Genomic DNA, 23,460 nt, shown 5'->3' on the forward strand with positions numbered 1-23,460 from the left:
AGAAATACATAGCTCCGAAATGAGATGAACAAAAATTCTCAATAATACAAATCTACAGTCTTACATTATCAAATTTTCTAATTGTCAACAGTTTAATTTAATTGTGAATTTGCTAATTTTGTTTCACTTTAATTCTCTTGAACTCTAAAAAAGCTCAGAACTCTTAAAACACCAGCAAATCAAGACTGATAGCACCTGGAGGATATCCCCTTTCTTATGTACTTTCAATTTACTTTCATCATGCTCTTTTGAGGGAGAACAATGTCATAATTCTTGTGACACATTTGGAGTAATTATCCAAACATTCTAAATGTGTTTGTAGTCATTGTTGCACAAATATTTTGCAATATAAAGCTATCTACCTTCAACGAATTTTATTTTCTTTCTTCCATAAACATTTCCTTTTCGTTGATCGAAAATGCTTAGGAAAAGAAGAAGGTCACTGATTATTGCAAATGGTTGTGATGTACACCCTTTATTGCTCAAACAGGACCTGCTACATCTAGACACACAAAATCAAAAGGAAAGAGATAAAGCGCATAAGACCAGTAACAGTAGTCTTCAGAAAGCACCACTTCCAGAAGGAAAGAGGTCCCCTTGGAGCTTGAGGGTGTTGAAAAAGAAGCAAGCAAGAGATGGAAGTTAAAAGGCCTGAACTAAGTTACAAAATCAGAAGACAGAATCATCCACCTCCTCAAGAGAAAAAAAATGAAACCGGTGAAAGAAAATTAATGTTACTATATCAGAAGAAGGAAGTACTCTTGAACTAATAGGTTACCTATCTCCTTTGTCTGCATAAAACTTACCTCTGGTCTAAGAAAATCAAACACATTTAAAGATGTCCAACAACATTCATACAAAACTACTGTACTGTACAAGGAAAATGGAAAGTTCAAATAAAAGTAATTCAGTTTACACTCTCCTTAATGAAACTACAATAAAGCAGAAAGAAACTGAATTAAATAACCTTAAACAAATTTACAAAATTTTTAAAAATTTAAATCATAGTTTATAAACTTTAAAACAAACAGACAAAAAAGATATGAAGTAAAAACTGACACTCTCAAAGAAATGATACTTTCAAAATGATAAAAATCATCTTATAAATAAAAAATAAATTACAAGGTTCATAAGGGAGAATGGACAAAACAATAATAATAATCATAAATGATATTAAAGACATGCAAACATAAAGCCACATCAATGAAAACAAAAGAAATCATAAAAAAATGGAGAAAATGTAATAATATATAAAATATAGAATATTTAAAATAGAAATAATCTGATCCCCAGAGCATTTTAAAAATAATGAAATATAATAAATAAAGTTACAATAAAAGGAAGAAATTCTGGTAATAAAAAAAGACCTGACTCTCATATTAAAAGGACCCATTGTAACTGGGAAAACTGACCCAGACAAACTCTAATAAAACCAGTATTTTTTAGAGTTTAGACTCTAAAGGTGAAGAAAACTCCTCTGGGCCTAAGAAACACACACATATAACACCCACTCATCCACCACCCCCCCCACACACACACCTATCTCTCCATCAATCTAAATAGAAACAGAAAAGCAAATAAACAAAACATTTACACAGAACTTCCCTGTTGGTCCATTGGCTAAGACTCTGCGCTCCCAATGCAGGGGGCTTGAGTTCAATCCCTGGTCAGGGAACTAGATCCCACATGCTGCAACTAAGACCTGACACAGCCAAATAAATAAATAAATATTAAAACCAAGAAAATGTTTATAAAATGTTAATAATCAATGAACCAAGAACAAAAATATATGAGTGTCCACTGAGTTATTCTTTCAAATTCTCTTTAGGTTTAATTTAAAAAAAGAGAAAGTGAAACAATCACTAGTAACAAAAAAGAAAAAAGACAATGAACAGTTTTTATACAAGTAATTTCCTAATTTCCTACATAATATCATTATTTTAATGGTTGCACAATATGTTTATAAGGATTATTACACTGCTTTTTATAAACCAATAACCCTTGTTTGGCATTTAGGATTTTTTTCAATTGCTGCAAATCTTCAAATTTTGAACATCAGTTAAAATTTTTTAACAAACTAAAAGGAGACCAAAAAGTAAAGGCTAGCAGAAAATAATGAGACTGACTTTTAAAACAATTCCAGAGGAGATGATCCTAAAAAGTGTTTTAATGATATCAGCATGAACAAGATAAATATGATCACCTTGAGAGATGAAATTATATTTGTTGTGCAAATTTCATAGTTTTTTAAATGTTTAAGTAAGAAAAGAACAAAAAAGTTAGGAAAGAGAAAACATCACTTTATAGTCACAAAGAAGCAAAAAAATGATAGAATTATGGATATATCTCAAACGATATCACTACTTCCTCTCAGCTTACATATTTTTAGGAGACAAGTATATATATATATATAATATATAATGTTGTAATACAGGTAACATAGGCATGTATCTAACATCTATAATACAGGTAATACAGGCATGTATGTGACAGTTATAAAATAGGTAAAGTGTGATATATGCATAACAGCAACCAAGAAAGCACTGTGCAATATAATAGAGGGGAGAGAGTGACTGCTTTAAACTTTTCAGAGGGCTCAAGAACAGTGACAGAAATAGTTTCATAAATAGACAAGCCTGAAGTGAGAGAAGGGCTTTCCCAGGAATTATAGAGAAAGTAAAAAAAAACAAAACAAGGCTCAGAGGTCTTTGAGAATTACTGGGTGGATGCAAGATAAATATGTGGTAGCAAATATCCATAAAGTTATTGAAAAAATATTTACGGAGAATCCCACATGGTGAGCATTGATTGATATGCTCAGGACTTTGATACTTATCCTTAGAAAATCAGGACTATTGAAGGCTTTGAAACAGCTTGTAATGGTAATGTGATGGTCATGCAGGGGTTACGTGGCAGATGAGGATCTGGTCTCAGTTCAACATAAGATGTCAAACCGTGCCTTGACTTTGTAGACTTGATATGCCCAAATAGAGTATCTCTCACACCTGTGGCAACATGGTTACTGCCTTAAAAACTCATTTTCAATCAAAGTCATAACTTTTCCTACTCTATACAATTATCCCTAAAGGACATTCCAATCAGATAAAAGCTATTAAAATGTACAAATGAATGCTGATAAAGGAATCAACTGTCTTCTAAATAGCCATCTGTTAGTATAGATTAATCACAGTGATAGATAAATGGCTCAGTTATTCTTTTTTTTTTTTTTTCTGTATGTTTGGCTATAAAATGTGCTCAGGTCAAAGGTTTCTCCAGGCTGCTAAAACATTCTGGATAAGCCTGGCAAAGACATTCACTTTGTCTCATATTTCTTTGTCCCTTTCATTCTCGGGGATGAAGATAGTGTACTACGTCAATAATCATGACTTTATTGGAAGTAAACGTGATTTCTGGGTCTTCTGAAAAGTACTATATATTTAATGGCTATGTTTACTTGATTTCAACTTGAAACCAACCTTTGAATGAATCTTCTCGAGCTGAACTGCTTTTAGTTTAGGCCTCATTTGATTTAGGCAGTAAAAGAAAAATCATGTACAGAAACACAGAGCCAAATTTCCTGTGCACAGAAGTAGAGCTGTTGCCTGTTCTTCCTAAGGATTAAATGATAAGGTACAACAAACACTGGATTGCATCAGGGACACTTAGGTTGCAATCTTAAGTCTGTCGTATTAATTCATTCACTCAATAAATATTATTGAGCTTCCTATGTACAAAACACTGTCCTAGGTGTTGAATAGAATAAGATGGTATGGTATTGACTTTGGGGAAAGAACCTACTTATTCAGAGTCAGTTAAAAATTTTCTGTGTGTGGATTATCTGAAGTGATAATCTTAAAATGATTTGAGGAGCTAAGTAGGGAATGTGTGGAAAAAGGATGAGAGTATGGTGGAATTGGTGGTGAGGGTCAATGGTGTACTAGGGATGAGAGTATGGTGGAATTGGTGGTGAGGGTCAATGGTGTACTAGGGATGAGAGTATGGTGGAATTGGTGGTGAGGGTCAATGGTGTACTAGGCATCTATGCCCCACCTAAAGGCATTCAAATTCCATTTTTCAAAATAAAATGTAATGGGGGAAAAACCACACTGTGGGCCGTATTTGGAGGGGCTCTTGTTTCCTACCCTTGAACTATATGATCTTCAGGACATTCTCTGGTCCTCAGAGGTATAAAGTATCAAATGACTTTTATACTTTAAAACAAATGAATGAATGGGTGAATGAATGCACAATTCTAAGGAATCTGTTTCCTCAGAGTTTGACTTCCATTCCATTTTCTAGACTTCTCTACTTAAATTCACATTTTTGGCAGGAGTAACTTCTCCTGATAATTTGTTCTATGGAAATGGGAAACATACTTGGGGGAGGGATGAAAGTAGGAACGAAAAGGCACTGAAAACATACTTGGCCCACTTATTATTAATAGCATATTTGCTTTAGGTGACCCTACCTACATATTTCCCCACTCAGCCTAAACAGAGAAGTACCTTTTGAGTCAAGATTCTTGTCTTCGATCTATGATTTAGGTTTGGTGCTAAAGAAGATGCATTTAACACCCTGTAAATTACTAAGGACAAAGTCTGGCATGTGGTAAATGAGACTGTGAGTATACACACAGCAATGTATATAAGAGCCTTGCCTCCCATGTCAGAACTTGATTTGAAACCAATTCTCACTTTCTACAGATGGGTGGGCTTGAACAAGGCATTCGGTCTCCAAAAGCCTCAGTCCCCTCAGAGTACCTCCACATGGAGCTGCTGTAAGATGCAACGGGATATGTCGTGTTTCCAGCACAGTGCCTGGTATTTAGCAAAAACCAAAGAAGCAGTGGCCATCTTGTCAGGATTCATAAAGATGCTGCTTTCTTTTTTTAATTCTCATTTATCTTTTTGTAAATTGATACATAAAATGATAGCACATTATTAAATATGCTATAAAATTATTCTAGAAGAAAGAAGCCTTATACACCACTTTAAAAATTATTTATACACCACTTTAAAAATTATTACACATTGGATGGCTCTATGAAGAGTTAAATCAAGGCTTTATCTTTCATAAGCCTAGTGAAAACCAAATGGCACACGGATCAATATGAAACTTAAAAAATTTTTTTTTCAGACGGAAAATCTACGACTATAGTTCAGGCACATTTTACACATCAGTGAAAGTTCCAATCAATATTCCTGAAACTTGTTGGCTAGCATAGATTTTCTTTACAGTTGGAAAATTGTGAAGTGTTTAAACAAGGGGACAGAAGTTGCGCTGGTATAAAAGCAAATAATAACATTTTAAAACTCAGTCACTAGCCAAAGTTCATCATCTTTGTTCTTATCTGAATTTAGGGAAATGAATTTGGTTATTGTAAGTACTATCTGCATGCATTCAGCATTCACATTCTATTCATTTCCTAGAAATCAAGTAAGGACATTTTATCCTTATGTGTGAAGACATTTTAATCAACAAACATGCATCATACTACCAATATTTTTATAAGTATCAATTTAAAACATAAAATTCTGTATTTGCACATTGTACTGTTATTTACTTCTGTTTTTTAAAACTTGGTTATGGCAGAGCAAGATTATGTGTAGCTGATTCCTTTAAGCTGAAGCTTTTTATGAGGACACCAAGGGCTGCTCACCCTTTCCTCCACCATATCCATACCAATCATTTCTGTGCCTCAAAGCAATTTCTTACATGAGTAGCATCTCTTCAACATACTCTTTACCTAAACCTTAAAACTAAACACTGATAGTAAAAATAATCTCTCAACGTTAAAAAAAAAACCTTCACAGTGTCATAAGGATAAGAGAAGACCTCATCTCACCTTGGATTTTATTTAACTTTATTCTGAGATGATGTTTTTCACAGCAGAAAGCACTTCTCCTTTGGCAATATTCTAAGGAAATGACTTTATTTCAGTTATATAAACCATAAATAAACAGAGATAAAAGAGATTGATGAGCACCAGTACAACTGACAGTCGTTAACCACAGTTTTGCTTTACTGAAAAAACTCTGAATTTTGCTCCATTAAGACTATATCCTAATTATCTCAGTTTCATTCTGCCATTAATAACTTTATTTTCTTGGAAATAGTACTGATGGAGGAGTTTTAAATCATACTCTCACAAGTAAGGCAGAGTACAATCAAGAAAGGGGTTCCCATGTACAGTTCTGTGGGAATACATGTGAAATGATCACATTTCCTAAACGGTCTTACACATCAGACTTCAGCTAAATGTAGTACTCCATTATAAGGGACAGGGGAAAAAATTGAATGTTGGAGTTCAAATTCATATAATAATTAGAAGGGACATTTATTTCAAAATGTGGAAGACTTGACAGTAAGAAAATGACAGAAATTCAGCTCCACAGTGAATTATAAATGTCAAATTACTGGTATGCATGTAAAAAAGTATGTAGCTATTAGAAACCAGACTCTGCATTCATGTGCAGTGCTTCTGCCTTTATCAGCTTCTTACATTCCTCTAAGGTGTTCTGTCATTCACTGTCATATTTCCAGTGTAAGATTATAAGACATATGTCAGATCAATGTCCAAAGCTTTCCAGGTTCTGGACACACCAATGCAGTCCCATATTTTACAAAATATTAAGTACATTAAATAGGAAAGCTGCTCAGTTATTAGAAGTCAGTTACCGAGTGTACTCTAGCATGTGATATCATCTACTCCGAGGAATGCAAAGTGCAGGGGAGGGGGGAGCAGAGTGATTCTATATTGTGTGTGGACTCGTGATGCTGTCAGAGTGTCAGCAGGATGAACAATGAAAAGGATGTTAACTAAATTTTGATGTGCAAGAACATGTGTTTAATTTGCAAGATGCTTTGTTTAATTAAAAGGTAAATACCATTTCCAATTCCTCTTGCAGACAAATCTAGAGCAGCAACAACACCTACAGAGTGTTCAAATGCTGGCAAAATTTCTTGGATGCATCTGATCAATTACAAGGGTACACATTAGCGGAAAAATAATTATTTTTTCCATTTGTTTTCAAATAGAAATGTCTTTATTTTCTATAAACAGATTATTCCTAGTGTTTAATGCCTAGCTAAGTATGGATTAAAAGATATAAAAACTATATTATTATATACCTAGTGCAGAGAAAATAAACCTGAAGTCTGAAAGTTTCTCTTGTCACTCAACCTCAAGTCAAAGCATTTTTCCCCTTCCTCCCTTTTTCTTTTTCCTTCCTTTACCTTCCCTTTCCCCTTCATCCCTCCATCACTTCCTTCCTTCTTATCTCCTCTCCTCCTCCCACCTTCCTTCCTTCCTGTCTTTCTACAGAGAGGAGGCTCCAAAAGTTGGGTGTCTCACAAAGACCTTTTCACCCCTCCAGAAAGATAACCTCAATCACATCACTTGGGAGCGCTAACATAACTGTTCCATAAGCTTACTCAGATCTCAAAGCAGATAAAAAAATGGTCTGAGGTCTCATGTTTTCCTTTATTTAAGATTTGCTACTTTTTCAGTGATCCTAGAAGAGGAGGATGCTATTGCTTCTTCAGAGGGTCTGTGGGCACAAAAATCAGAGATTCAGAGCTCTTTAGTTCTAACTTCTAGCCTCAGTGATACAGGTACTAGGGATAAAAATTCAACCATTTATCTCCAACACAACACTTCATGTAGTTGTAGTGTAATCTTGGTTACATTTGGAGGCAGGAAATAGATCAGTGACTCTCTGGAGAATATAATGTAATCATTTCCTTAGTTGATACCAACACGTGGCATCCAGGCAACAGGAAAGAGAAGTTCTCCAAGAGTTCCTTGACAGTTTACAATACACTGAATTGGGTTTGGGTGACCCTAACTATAGGGCTTTCCAGGTGGTGCTGGTGGTAAAGAACTGCCTGCCAATGCCGGAGACATGAGAGATGCAAGTTCAATCCCTGAATTGGGAAGATCTCCTGAGGAGGGCATGGCAACCCACTCCAGTATTCTTGCCTGGAAAATCCCATGGACAGAGGAGCTGGGCAGGCTACAGCCCATAGGGTCACAAACAGTCAGACACAACTGAAGCAACTTAGCATGCATGCACAACCCTAACTATGAAATAGTCATCCAATAGTTCATTTTAGCCAGTCCTGTCTATCACATGACTAACACATACATTGATAAAATGTTAAATAGCCAAATTACCCTATTGCTAATATATTACACTCTATTATTAACTACATTACAACTAATGTGTTATATTATTGCTTCATTGGAACTGAGAACAAATACAAATTAAATTGGCAGGGAAGAGCACAAAAGAATTTTAGTGGCTAAATGTACTTTTTCCCCTTGTTTTATCAGACAAAAAACTCTCTTCTCCCTACCCCATCTTCACTCCCCCCAATTACTGAAAGCTCAACTCTATATATCTGTCAAAAAAAAACCCCCCAAAAACCTTCATTTCATTACTAAGCAAAATACAGTAAAACCCTGTGGAAAAAATCTTCCCCTCACTAGTGGTAAATGAATGTGGACATGAGACAATTGGCCATTGGTCCTCAATGTTTAAACGCTGACAAGCAAAATTCTTGCAGGGGAAGCAGCAGGGGAGGGATTTTTAGGAAGCTGCTGTATCCTCATCAGTCGGTAAATTTTCATTTCAACATCCAGTGTATGTTTTGTCTGTAATGGTCTGTTCTATTTTCTGAAAAATATTTTTGAAGAATCTCACAGTGAGATCCAGAATTTTACAGGGTTGAACTTTTTAGATCTTTCCCTCCCCAGTTATTCCATGATAGGGTTGAAGGGGCTATTATATATCATATTCTAGAGAGGAAAGTTGAGTTTATCACAAAAACCAACCTGAGGCTTCTGCCTTAAGCTCTCAAGCTAGCACCTTCCTGGCCCTTTGGTTTATCTGCTAGGGCATCTAATATACATCCGAAAATGTGTCATTTTTAAAAAACACGTTGTTGAATAATTTCTTCTTTAATCTCTTTATTATTTCTTTATCCCAGCTCCTGCACAAGTCCATGCTATCTCACAGGCAAGTAATCACAAATCACAAGAAGACTCTGGAAAAGTATTACACCTTATCCATGAATAGATCACCTGAAAGGGCAGTACCTACTTGGTTACAGTGTGCTTTGTCCACTCACCAATTTCTAGTCAATTAATTCTTTGGCACATAGGGTACCCCCAGATTTCTTACACAGGAAATGTGTAAGAATATCAGCATACTTTTGCTGCCATACACATTATAACACATTAAAGGTAACTTTAAGAAAAATGTCTTTATAACCATTATTAAGATTGGCATTTGATTCTACCCACCATTAAAATATAAATTTCAAAAAATTTAAGCCTTTTTCTGGATTGTTTTATTTTTTCTTGTGTTGATTTCTAATGCCTAGGAAAGCTGCCAAGTTCATGGCAATAACTAGTTGTTGAATGAGTGACTGAATCTCTGACAATTAAATAAAGAAGGAACATGATGCTGTGGCAATGCACTTGCCTTAGAGGCTGAATGCAGAAAACCTGGGTTCCATTTCTCATTCTTCCCTTAACTAGAGAGTTGACCTAGCGAATTCTGAATTACCTCTCAGGACATCAATTTATCCATCAGTAAAATAAAATGATTGGACTAGATAATTTCCAAAAGCCTTTCAGGTCTAAAAATCTGTGAAAGTGTTTATGGTACAAATTCACACAGACAAGCAAGTTTTATTATATAACATAATAGTTCCAAACTGATATTGATAGTAATGGTTTTAATGAGAGGTAGGAGAGAAAAAATTCCCAACTTGACATTAACAATCATTTTCAACTAAATTAAACGTTTGGAAAAAATCACAGATCCCCGATTTGACAGGAGGCCACGCAGCCAAATAATTTGCACACAAATGACTGAGAAAGATGAGACATATGGGCTGCAGTCCAATCAGTAACTTAGGGCAGTTCATCTGGCTTCTTCTGATACTTTGAGCCCTACTGAAAATGAAGGAACCCTAAGACCATTTTATGAAGCACATTCGGTACCTGAGTTAACTTGACAACACAGAGTAAATCAGTTCTACACAATATACTTCAGTGCACTGTAAGTGTGCCTTAAAATGTGGATGCCAATCTAAAATCTCTTGCGAATTAATTTTATATATGTTTGTCATTAAAGTGGCCACCCTAGAGATTTGTTTTGACATTTTTACTGTAACCATTCACAGAACAAAGAAAAAATACATGAATGGAGATGAAAAGTACCAAAATCTTGTGTGTGTTAAACTCCTTCATGAACAGAAGCTAGCAGAAATGAACGTGGAATGACTTAACTGGGGTAGTAAGATATGTCTTGGGGGGTGGAGAAGACTAAAATTGTACTCAGGTCTTTCAGATATCATTTTAACTGCTTTTCAAGTAAAGCTGATGTCGTTTTTATCTCATTTAATTCATCACTGAGAATAGCACAATTTCTACACTTGCATCCTTTCAAGTCTAAAAAGGTATTCACAATTAAAGTAAAAGAAAGCTTACTCACTAAGATATATGGACTCTGAGCTGTCTATGATTTACTGTTTAGCATTTTAAGAAAAACCAAGGCTCTTTCAGTGTTTGGACAGTGTGGTTAAGTAGAAGAAATTGAGGGGCTGGAATCAGAAAATCTGGTTTCCAGGCCTGGCTGTGCACCTTGCCAGGTAACTAAGTTGATTCATTCTCTCAGTTTTCTCATCTGAGATAGGGATAGGGAATTGATGACCAGCATTTTTTTTCAACAAGTACTCCCATTTTATCTAATGTTTTCTTTCCAGAAAAGATTATCTTTTTTTATGAAAGACTAAAATTTAGACTTAAAACATTAGTATATTACCAGCTTGAATTCAATACAACAAGCATCATTTCTCAAGATCTCTCTCCTACTGCCTACTTTTCAGATCCCTGTTCTTCTGATGACCACTTGTTGTCTCCTTAGTCAAATAAATTAAACTTTCTAAGCTTTACTTTCCTGGTCTATAAAATGAGAGACTGTAACAGTACCTTATCTATAAGGCTGTAGTGAGAATTAAATGAGATAATGAAAGTAAAGGCTGCAACTTAGCACCTCGTAGTAAGTAAACACTCCACACGTTAGTTATTATTTTAATTGTCATTGTTATCTTCCAGAATTCTAGTCCCCTATGACTTGCTCAGATCTTCTGTATTGTTGGCTATAAAAGAGGTACCAGATCTCACTTTAAATCAGCCTTATTCCCTTTCCTATTAGCAGATCAAATATTCTGTCATCCATCTGAAAATACGAAAACTAAAAAACAGATACCATTTCAAAAGATACTCTCCTAGATCTTGCCTACTATAAACCAGTCTCCAGAGACAGTCAAAATCCTTAAGTCTCTCCTCCAAAGACTGTGTGAAGAAAGAAGCAAACTGTTCTTTTACTAGATTTATAACTATTATTTGCCTAAACTTATATAACAAGTTTTTTAAACTCTGCTCCTTCTCCAAAGACACTAGACATCCGGAGGCAACAGACATCAGTGAAAGTCATAGAATAAGACATTATGCCCATCTCTAACTCAAGGTTGCCTGAATAGAAAGAAACATTGTGATTTCTAATAACCTGTACCTAAGCACAGAAAAATCTGCCACTCAAAGCATAGAGCCTATTTCAAGGTTAAACTAATTTCAAAATGCCATACAGAACTAAGTCATGAATTGTCTAGATACACAAAACAAACACCCCCCACACACACCCCTGTTCTCTGGTGAGGAATGGGAGCAGGACACAGGAAACCACCCCCCTAGAAATGGCTGAATCTCTCTCTTCCTCCTCAGTAGAAGGATGAAAACTTTTCTGCCCACGCGAGGACTTGGGACTGAGAATAGGACTCACGTCCAGGTAGGATTAAACTAAGGGGACTCTTTCTTCCTCTTCCCTCCTCTTTCCAATCTGTAGAATTACTGGTGTTGCCTACAACCTAAAGGATCAGTAAACGTTTCCTTCAACAGCTAATGAAATGTTTCCAGAAACACGCACATCAGTAGCCCTCTTCCGGACTGGTAAGTGTGGGTTTGGTCGAGGGTGTGTGTGTGTGTGTCTGTGTGTGTGTCTGTATGTGTGTGCATGTGTTGTGTCTTGTTTAATATTGATGCTTGCAAAACGTGCTTTCAAAAGCAGCCATGATCTTTTAGGGGGGAGGTTATGGGTGTGTGGGGGGGAGAGTCGCCCCTTTGTCTCCCCCAGATCTCAGCCCAGAGGACCAGAGGGAGGGTCAGAGAGGGGCGTGGGAGAGGTTGGCCTCACACTTACCTTTAAGCAGTAGACGAGGTGAGAGTGGATTTTGGCGCCGTGTTTGTTTTGTTTTGTTTTCTCTTTCTTTTAACGCGCCCCTGCGCTGGGGGCGCAGAGGGTCGCAGCGGGGCGGGGCGCGGCGGGGCGGCGGGAACCCGGAGCGGTCGTCGCTCTGCCGCGTCCGGCCAGCAGGGGGCCCCTTCGCCCTGCCTAAAGCCGCTCTACCTTCTCCGCCGGATCTCAGCCCGCGCGGCCGGGGACCCCGGGAGCGCAGAGGATCGGGAGAGAAGAGGAAGGCGAGGGCTTGACAGAGACCAAACGAGGTGAGCCACATAGTGGCTTTCCCCGAAAGCTCGCCTTCCTGGAGCTGCTTGACACTTGGCAAATTCTGGAGAAGTCGAGCGTTTTCAGGAACGAGGTCCGCGCCTCCGCCTTACTCCGGCTCCCGAGCGCCGCGGCGCCGTCTCGCGCCGGCCTCCTGCCCAGGTCGCCTTCGGCCCGGGGCAGCCTTCCCAGAGAGGGTGTGAGGGGGCGAGCAGACGTCGCCGGCCGGGGCGCGGGAGGCCCCGGAGAGCGGTGAGGAGGGAGCGAGGGCGGCGATTCCCTACACCCTCGTCCCCGCGCGGATCGCACCTGGCTCTCCTGTGGCTACAAAATGCAGGCCGACTCAACCCAAGAGGCAACGGTCTGTGTATCGTTGTCCAGTGTAACCACACCTTGGTTTGGCTTCCTTTCCTCGATCTGAGAGCCAGAGTGAAGGTGGAGTTTTCGTTCCCTTACTCTCCCCCAGGAGGCCCGGGTCCGAGCCAACGATGCAGGGCCGCAGCTGCTGAAACTAGAGTGGAGGCTGCTAAAACGATGCCCTCGTCCCGCTCCGGAGCGTCCGGGGAAAGAGCCGAGCCCGGCCCCGGGCGGCTGTCCTCCCTCGGCAATGGAGCACCGAGCCTGCCGACCAGCGCTCTGCCCTTCGCCACACGAGAGTTGAGCCCCCGGCCGCCCGCGGGAACTGGCCTCCGGAGGTCTTCGGGACCCTCTCTACAAACAGCGCGAGCACTGGGACCTGCCTTTAGCTGGCCTCGGTCTAGAGGAGGAAGATACTGTATCTTTCTAAGAGGTCTCTCAGATCTACCTTGTTTTGATCTGCAGCAGAAGTGATGGTCTTGAATTTGTATAAAGTTACTGCCTGAGACACCCTCTCCCCAAATCCCCTCAACCCACATACCGCGCTCCACCACCGCTCCCACCACTCCCACTCTATTTGCATTTGAAAACCTCTGGAAACAAGCCCTTTCAGGATGAACCTACACACACACACACACACACACACACACACACACACACACACACACACACACACACACACACACACACACACACACACACACACACACACACACACACACACACACACACACACACACACACACACACACACACACACACACACACACACACACACACATTCTGGCCCGCCAAGTGAAAACTGAGTTGAGTCATAGGATGCAAATAAGTAAGGTTGCCTGGCCTTTCGCTTCTGAGGATAAGAATGGTCAATAACCCAAGATTCCGGCAGTAACAGAACATAACAAGGTTTCTAGAACCCTGTTGGGATCCTTTAGAAACACTTAGAATGATAGCGGTGAAAGTAAGAGGAAAAGAATTGTGTTTTTCAGGGCACTTGCAGGCCATCTGCTGCATCTTGTATGGGGAGAACTAAAAATTATTGCCCTTGATTCAGACCCACAGGTCAAATGACACCATCTCTTCTCTGGAGGATAATTAAAAGCAACACTGTCCATAGACGTTTGATAGACATTTGACTCAAAATAGTTAAAAATTGTTCGGCTCAATAGCAGTGTGCTTCTACATATAAAATCATGTGTAATCATATCAAATATATGAAATGTAATTTTTAAAGAAAGGTGAATTTTCTTTAAAAGTATCCACTGAAAGACAGCTAGATATGTCAGCTGCAGGCAACAAGTCACTACTATTTCGACTAATAGTCAAACAGTCTAGCCCAAATCCTCTCTTTGCTTCAAGAGTATTAATAAACTATAGAGGGAAAGACCTTAATTAAAGATGTAGTGTCCTTTTGAAATTTAACAAGCTTTAAAAATGTAATAAAACATGGATACGTTTTCAGGTTTTTTTTTTTTTTTTTTTGGTTACTTGGTTGGTTGCTTGCTTGCTTGGTTGGTTTTGCTTTTAGATTTGTTTAAGATATGGTCATCACCAGTTCCTATCCCATGTTTTTATTCCATAGGGTCTGAAAAAAGTACCAGTGAGTAAGGTAAAAAATTCTCCAAAAAAGCCCTGAGTCTTGCCACTATCCTCATCTAAATCTTTTGTGTGCATTTCAGAATAGCTCTAAGATAGCAGAATGCATTTCATATTTCTAACTACTTTGACAAAATGTGGAAATAATACTTCTAACATTTGACTAGGTATAATTCTTATGATTGCTAATTTGGCATTAAAATTAATGATATTTTGCATAATGATATGTCATTGTTCAATAAGACATGTATTTAAATAATAGGGAAATACCATTGCAGGGTTCTTTACAACTCAGTGTAAGTAGCTATATCATTACTTCGAAAACATAAAAATCCTCCCATAAACCTTCTGAAATCAGTCTCATAAACCCACTCCACTTTCTAACACTATGGGAAAGTTGATTTAATTTAATTTCTATTCTGCCAACATTAAATTTATTTCATCTTGGAGAGGTGCCTTGTTTGGAAAAAGTTGATTGTAGGAAAGGAGGATAAGGTGGCAGGAGCATGAACATTGAAATAACATTCCATTTTATATCCAAGAAAAACAGTGTAATTGCCCCCATCACATCAGTAGTAGGAAGAGTCTGAAAGGATTTGATTCGAAGGCACTTCATTGAGTTTACCAAGAGCACACTGATATCAAGTAGTAAACTACCCAGGATCATTTCTTTATTGTTGAGAAATCATAATTCCAATTCTGTTACATTTGTTTTTAAGTTTCGCTGGAGTCTGTGGAAAAAGGATAAGGAAAGACGAAGAAACTGTATTGAGTGCATCAGGGTACTGCCTTCCTGTGTGACAACAAAATAGATAATCTGCTCCACCCAGCACTTCTCAGAAAGAAAACCAAATCATCTGTCTACAAATATCATTTCAGGTTTTCTCAGTTTACTAGCTATTGCTAAACAGTTTAAACTATGATGCAAACAAACTTAAAAGTTAGTAAGTGGACTCTACTTAAGTAATGGGAGAGAATGAGTAACATGACTACCATAAATTTACCAGACTTGGCCAAATTCTGCCTGCACTTTCAGCCTAACCTGCAGGGGGCAATAGCTTGACACGAATAAGAACAAAGGCTGCTAAGCTATTAAGACCTGGATTTCTGACTGTGACCCTGGAATGTTGTGTAGGTTGGAAAGGGTGCTTAATTAATGTATATTGAAACAAAAGATCAGGTAAATTGTTTGATTTGTCTTCAAGCTATATTTTTAGACTAATCTAATTCATAACTGTTAGGTTTTTTTTTTTTCCCTTAAAGAGATTATCAAAGTTTCAGAAGACATATTCAGCTATCTCAAGAATTATCCTAAACACTAATTGTTTTACTATGAATATATGTAATTTATGTTCTCAAAGGCAGCCAAATCAAAATAAACACCTTTCAATATTCAAATGGATAACAAAAATAGAGGAAACATAGATTATTTGTATATAGATAATAAAAGAATGTCACATATGTGGATAATAAACTCTAGATCCTTTTTTAATTTTAAAATATAAATGGATAAGGGACAATCACTATTGTTTGCACTATTTTCTTTCCACATATAAGATGTTAATTTTGAAAACTGGTTTATATTTAAATATCATGATAAGCAATTAGTAAGTGACCTCTTTTATTGCCATAGTTTTTTATTACAAATAAAACTGAATTTACTGGCTATTGATAATCCACAGTCTTCCTCCTCCCTTTCCACACCCCGACTCCATATCTCCACTCCCTCCCCTTCCCTATACCTCCCCCATCAGCTGATCAGGAAAGACTGGAAACCGACCAAAAGGAGTTTCAGCCAGAGGGAATAATTGTAGAATTAAAAAAGAAAACTCTCCCTATCTCCTCACTGCAATCACACTTAACGTTCATTATGTCAATTTTCAATGATGCAAAATGTCTTGCCCAAGAGGCATCCTGCTTTCAGGAAGTCAAAAGGGTACGTAGCATTAAACAACATCCAGTCAATCCTGGTTGGATTAACTGGGCTGAGTTTCTATATACTGCACATGCTATGGATCTACTCTGATCACAGTAAGGAAAAAAAATATGATAATAGATTTTTTTTTTTTTTTTTTAGAATTGCTGCACAGGAGTGTTCCGTTTCTTTTATAAGGCAGAATTTAATCTTGATAAAAATCTTTTAAAACATCCTTTTTCTTCCACTGTGGTAAAGATATGGTATCTATTTTTGCATTTCTTTAAGGAAAGAAGATCAGGTTGCTTATACTGAGAAAGAAAATTTTATTCTCCAACACCACCACCACCCCCCATTCTACTAAACCGTTTTAGTCGACATATGTTTGTTATCAGAGAGAGGTGCTGTGAACACACAGCCATTTTCTTAGCAGCTTTTTGACTGTATGTTACCATAGTCCCACAAGGCATTGGTCCTTTCCCATTGGGAAGTCATGAATAAGAGACTATGAAGCTTGCACGTCAGATCTTCCTCAATTAATCCACCATTAGCATGTTTGGGATCCACTACTGGATGGCTAACAGCAGCTTTTGTAACTGTACGCCGACCATACCCAGTTATGCTCTGCTAAAAATGAACTCTTTGCAGACCAACCCTCTCGGGTTGTCAGTGTTTTCCGTTTTCCTATTTTAACGTTTGTGTATAGTGGCAGGCGACAGATGGTGTAGATCAGATCGATTTGATTGCATTAGATGATTTTTTTTTCCCCCTTCCCCACTCCTTTCTGGAAGCTCGTATCAGCTGAAGGCTACCGCCTGGGACTCCTCGGAAGCGTGAGCAAGCCGCCACCACGCGAAGGCACTGGGGCACAGCCAGCGCAAGGCACCGAGGTCCTTTCCCAGGGCTTGTTAACACTGTAACCCGGCAGTCCGAGGGAAGCAGCTCCCACTGCCCAGAGCCTGCCTCACTGCTCATCAGATGACTCTGGCTTCTACACACAGTTGGAGTTCCGCTTGAAACCTGGATTTAGAGGGTAAGCACTTCAATCGAGATGGATTTGTGACAGTTACTTTGCTATACCGCAAGACAAATCACAGCAAACGGTAAAGGATGTAGGGTGTGTGGAACAGGGAGACTATGTTTACATCGATAAATGTGTTTCTTTTTGTCTGAGAACGAGAGTATTATTCAGTAAAGATGTGTATAGTGTTTTTCCATTGATTCTAAGAGTCGATGATCACACTCCTCCCGATTTTTTCTCTCTCCTCCGTGTTTCCCCCTTTCTACTTCAGAAGGAAAAAGAGAGGGAGAGGGAGGGAGGCAAGGGGGAGGAGGGGAGAGAGAAGCATTTCTGCTTTAGCTTAATTGGCTTATTTCCTCAAACCGATTGCTTTGTCGCGTTTCTTTATGTATATTTGGTTGCAAATTACCAAGCGTTTGACTGGGATGGGTGTTGGAGTGTGGGGGACAGGGTGGGAAAGTAGTGGGGACTGGCAGTCAGTCGCGGTGGCCTTGAGAGATCAAAAGGTGCTGAAAGCCCTTGCCCTCAAAACACACCTCTAGTTATTGGGGAGCTAGGGAAATGTAGATTCTAATAAATATGGCTTGCAGGAGTCGATGAACAAAGGTACTTAATGCAGACCTAAGCCTCCGTTGATATTGCTCCGCTAGCAGTATCTAAATATTCAAAAGCAAAGTGTAAGTTGATCAACAAACGCCCTGGTGGTATTGGGCTTTTTTTTTTCTTTCCCCTTTTCCGTTTTTGTGTAGAGGGTGGAGAAGGGGGGGGGAGGGTAGATGGGTGGGGGAAATCCGACAGCTTAAGGAGGTTTGAATTGAATATGCACCCAGCGGCAGTGGTCTCGTAGGAAATGGTGTTCTCGTAAGTCAGGCTGCCCCGCTGAAGCACGAGAGAGCTTTGGTTAGAGCTCAGAGTCAGCTCTGCTGCGAGTGCTGCCGGCAATCGGCCCGGGCTGAGCTGTCCACTCGTCCAGGTGCTGAAACTGGGAGAACATTTGGGTAGGTAGGAAAGGGCTGGCACTGGCTACTTGGATAAAAAGAAAGCATATTGACTGCGTTGTTCTAGTTTCTTAAAGCGTGTGAGTCTGTGGGTCAGTATGTGTGTCTGTGTATGTTTTATTTCAATTGTGAGGAAGCAAAACTAAATAAGATTACTAGAAAAGCACTGAAAAGCTGTGTAGGTATTTGTGCTGTGATTCTGATATGCCATGTATTGTTGTGCGTGTACGTGTGTATGTATGTATATGTATATATGTATGTGTGTGTTTGTGTGTGTTGTGTATATATGTATATGCCTTGAAAATCCTTTTAATTCAAAAAGAATGTTCTATTTACTAAATCAAAATCTGTCTGTATACCATGTTTCTTATTTTCCTTTTAATGTTAGTTGATTTTAAATGGAAGAGTTCAGGAACAAATGTACACTTTGCTCATAGACTATTGCATTACTTTCCCTAAGGGCTTTTGTTTCTAGGAGTTCAAGCTGAAGAGAACCTGTCAGCTTCCTGTATGTGTGTGTGTGTGTGTGTGTGTGTGTGTGTGTGTGTGTGTGTGTGCGTGCTTGGTTGTATCACCCCCAGAGAAAAGCTTCACTTTATAGCTATGTTAGGTAATGGCAGAAAATAGCACTTATTAATTTGTTAATTGGCATCTGTCTTTTTGTGAAAGGTGCACTTAAAAGTCATCTGAAAATACTGTAAAATAGGCTACTAATTGGGCAATGCTGCTTTTCTTTTGAGTTATTTTAAGCATCAGGCATTATATATTAAACAGTTGTTCCTAAAACCTAGAATTCATGTCGGTTTTTCTATTTGTAAGTAACAAGTCAGGAAAATGATGAGTTGGTGTGTCTGGAGAAATAATATATTTTTAAAAAAATATTAGTAATAGGAGAAAGCATGACCTAAATGCCTTAAATTGCAACCAGGTCACTTAGAGATGAGTTGTGGTAGTGGGAGAGATTCTGTTATATAATTACCACTTGATGAAGAGCTATTTGCACTTACATAATTTGAGGAATCATAATGTCTATTGCCATGTTTCCATATCCCCTCCCTATTCCACTCACATGGATGTACTTCCATGTATTTGAGAGTAACGGGGAAAGGAAATTGAGAACTTTCTAATGGAGCTACAAAATGTCTTGGGTAGTGACGTTGCACTTGTTCATTTTATTTAGTGAACAATAAACCCCTATTATCAGAATATTCACTGCAGGATCTTAAGACAAAGCTTTTCCAATAAGAGCCATATTGATCATCAAAGAATCACAGAGGTCCTCTCTCTGGAAGCCAAAATTACAGTCACTTTGCAAATTAGTTTTTATTGTTTTTTTTCTTAAAATAATTTTTATGAAGACAGAGCTTCAAAGATATTTCTGTAGAAGTGTTCACAACAACTGCACAGCAATGCATCTATACTGTATATTTAAAAGGTGGGCTATGGAATTACACATTGTGGTACTATAAAACGATGCCTAAATCATAGAAACTCTACCAGCTTGTCAACTCAGTGAGTTCTGATACTATGGAAAATGAGTTTAATTATTTTGTGCTTTGAAGCTTTTTTTTTTCCTTTAAAAATCATTATGTTATATAGCTCTAAGGCCTTCAAAGGAGAGGTGCCTATTTTTGTAGATCTATAAGTATTTGATTTCAAGTAGTAAATTGAAAGAGTGTTTGTTTTCTGTGATCTTGGGCTTGAGAAAATGCATTTCCAAAACACACTGCTGAAAATTTCACCCATGCATGACCCTATCTTTATTTGAGCCTCACTTCTTCTTAAAGCCGTCTAGGCAAATACATTTGTAATATTTGTGTGCTTAACTATGCATGTCTCTTACAGGGCTCTCTCGCTGCCATGACACTCAATCAAAGCACCTAGAGTGGGCTGGCCGATACCAGAGGGGGTACCAAGCAGAGCAAGGACAGAGAAAGGCACTGGGAAAGCACCAGGTAAACTAAAGGTTACTTGTCACGCCCACCCTGTGCCCTAAGAGCCTTCCCACATCCTCCTTCCTCACTGGGAAGAGCACTCTTCTGTGTTAAGTGCTTGGTTTTGTGATTTGTCTTTCAGAATTGGAAGTAGAGCAGCCATTTGGATTTGGGCAGGAAGCAGCCGTGCACAGCTTTGGATCCTTCTTTAGGGAAATCGAGTTATGGATTTATGGTCCCGGTCAAGCTCAGCCCAGCCCCAGCCAGGGGCGGGCTCAGCAGCAAGAGTTCTGGTGGCGGCGGCGGCGGCAGTAGCGGCGGCAGCGGTAGCAGCGGCAGCAGCAGCTTGGTCCTCTGACTCTCTTCGGTGACGGGTATTCTTGGGTGGATAATACGGATTACGTTGTTATTGCTTAAGAATACGCGTAGTCGAGGAGAGTACCAGCGGCAGGCGGGCAGCGGCCGCCCCTCCCAGCCCACCAGCTGGCCTGTAAACGCCTGTGGTTGCCAAGGTAGCACTTTTTTGATCTTTTCCTTTCCTCGGTGTTTTCGCTCCGGGTCGCGTGTTAGGTGATTACAAGACACATCCCACCAGAAAGGCAGTGTGCGCCGCGCCTCTGGTGACCGGGGCTGTAGAATGGGTGCGTGTCGGAGGGCTGTAGTCGAGGCGGAGGGGAGGGGCGGGGAAAGGATGGGGTTCTGTTTCAAGAAGGCTGCGGGGAGTTTCGGGGTCCCTGGCCTTCTAGTCTTCTCGTCTCCTCTCCCCCGTGGGCTCCGGCTGCAGGGAACGACGCGGACTGGGCCAGTCTCGAAAGTTGGGAGTGATTGAAAGGCCTTGAGCAGTTTGGCAGCGCTGCGAGTGAGGAACTGGCGCTCAGCAGAGGGTCGCTGGGGGCTGCCTGCGCAGAAAGGGCGTGTCCGTGGGCGAAGGTGCCCCCGCAAGCAAGCTGCGGAAGCTTGTGACTTCGCGAATCCGGGGCTGGGGCGGTGCCGGAGCCCCACCCCCAGCCGTATCACTCGGCGGCCAGACCTGGCTGCCGGGTGTGGAGCGGGCGGGAGGCCCGGGCCTGGGTCCCCCGGAACTTCCAGATTGGAAGTGTGGCGGGTCTCTCGGGGCCCTATATTTTCTTTTCGGATTCTCCGCGAAGGGGTGGAGAATCAGGATGGGAACTGGATTGGTTGCCGTGTGGCACAGAACTGGAACCTTCCTGAAAGTGATGGGGCAGGCAGTGACTGTTCAGTCGTCCAGTTTCTTTGGGACATCTCTTCAGCGCTGTCCTTCCTGCCTCTGCTGTTAGGACGAGTGTCAAACATCAACAAACCCAAGGCACGTTCCCTCTCTCAGGTCTGCTGCGATGGGACTAAAGGAAGAGCGAGCCTTTCCCTCCTTCTACTTCCAGTTGTTGTTTGTTTGCTTGCTTCAAATATTAATGGAAGATAAAGCCCTACGGATTTGTCTAGGATAGAAGGGATCCTGGTGAAGAGCATTCCACCACTCACCGACCCCCTCCAGCACACCGGGCATCCTGAGGACAACCGAATGTGTCAGGAGTTGGGATGCCCAAGATGATGCTGGAAAAGATGATCCACCGGAAAAGGCGCGGGCCAAGGAGGCTCCAGCTCTCAGCTCTTGTGGGCTTAAGACCTTGCGACTCTGCAACTCTCCTTTCCCTCTAGGGAGGCGCCAGGACCCGCCCAGTGGCGTCGCTTCAAAGGTGGAAGGAGAAAATGCTGGAGACTAGAACTTACCAGGCACCCAGAAGGTTCCACGAGGCTCACCAAGAACCTCCTGGGACCCTAAGACCAAGTTTCGTCCCTGCATGGTGGCTGTTGATTGTGCACGGGCTGCGAAGACTTGAATTCCTGAGAAGTCGAAGCTGCGGGGGGTGGGGTAGGGTGGGGGAGTAAGAAGCCTACAAAGCATCTCCCTCGCAGCGCTTCCAAACCGGATCTAAGCAGAGCGACGCCCCAGACACCTTTTCCCTTTAGAGGATGGGCCTTTCCTGGGCGCCACGACGGTGCATGTACCCCGCTGGCTTCTTGCCCAGGAGAGCAGCTCTGAGTCCTAGAGACGTTGAGAGCAAAGTGCCCCGAAGGAGGCAGGCACATCCTCACACTTCCCGTGTAGAATCTCGCCTTTCTTCCAATACTTTGAATTCCTAGTGATGGGTATACTGTGCCATTCCTCCACCCGCCCCTATTCCTACCACGCCGCATCTGATCCTACAGTTACTTTCAGGGTATCAGCACTCAAACGGCTTTTGAGCTCAGGGAAGTTGGTTTGCAAGGCAAGTGAGTGGGGGGCCCTTCTCAGAAGCTCCCAGGGCTGACAAGCCCATTTTAAGAATGAGTCTAAGTAGAAAAGGAAACACAGATGCTGTCTTTGCACTCGAAATTCTATCACTAGCAAAAGAATTTTGAACCACTGTTCTTTCCTTCATTGTTTTCCTTTCTCTAGGTAGTCACTATTTGGTGATTAAGGGCTTTTAAAGATTGCGTTTGTTAATGTATTTAACAAAATTCAATGTGTCTGCTGGTGCCCTGGTTTCATCTGGAAATTGGCAAAGTAGGGAGAAGCTACATAATCTAGTAATTTGGTGAGCTTTGAAAAGTTGGACTCATGCTGGTTGGCTAAATAAGTGTATGAGATTTTAAAGGCAGAAAAGCAACTGAGAACCCAGTGAGAGTTTGCAAGAAATGAGGGATTTAATACTCTGGCATTTGTTGAGAGAATGAGGGAAACTTCTGAAAAATAAGCTATTTCATTTAGCTCTTTACCACTGGTACTTTAGCTTATCATTATGATCACTTCATAAGTGTATAATAATTTTTAGAGTGGAATAACTTTAAATGCTAGTGTTGAAATCTAGAGGAAACCTTTACTCATCTCATGGCCAGCAAAAGTATTTGACATTCTTGGTTCAAGTGACTTAAATACTTATCTCATTGCTTTCTTTCCTTTGCAGAATTATCTCTTATAAAAGTTTCCATTAGATGTCAGTCTGACTGAGCTGGTTCCTATTTAAATTTAGAAAACAAAAAAACAAAATAAAAAAAA

At 40.1% G+C, this 23,460-nt stretch overlaps 1 long non-coding RNA gene across 1 annotated transcript in view; it reads right to left on the reverse strand.

Moving 5' to 3' along the window:
• The window catches only part of LOC145507308 (uncharacterized), a 443,470-nt gene extending 431,042 nt beyond the window's left edge, over positions 1–12,428 (reverse strand). The window contains exon 1 of the long non-coding RNA XR_014054764.1: positions 12,273–12,428. This is a non-coding gene — a long non-coding RNA (uncharacterized LOC145507308). The remainder of the gene's footprint in view (positions 1–12,272) is intronic.
• Between the last annotated feature and the right edge of the window lie 11,032 nt (positions 12,429–23,460).

The sequence above is a fragment of the Giraffa tippelskirchi genome, chromosome 5, assembly GCF_054371585.1.
Source record: "Giraffa tippelskirchi isolate mGirTip1 chromosome 5, T2T-mGirTip1v1.2.pri, whole genome shotgun sequence".
In the NCBI taxonomy this organism is placed as follows: domain Eukaryota; kingdom Metazoa; phylum Chordata; class Mammalia; order Artiodactyla; family Giraffidae; genus Giraffa; species Giraffa tippelskirchi.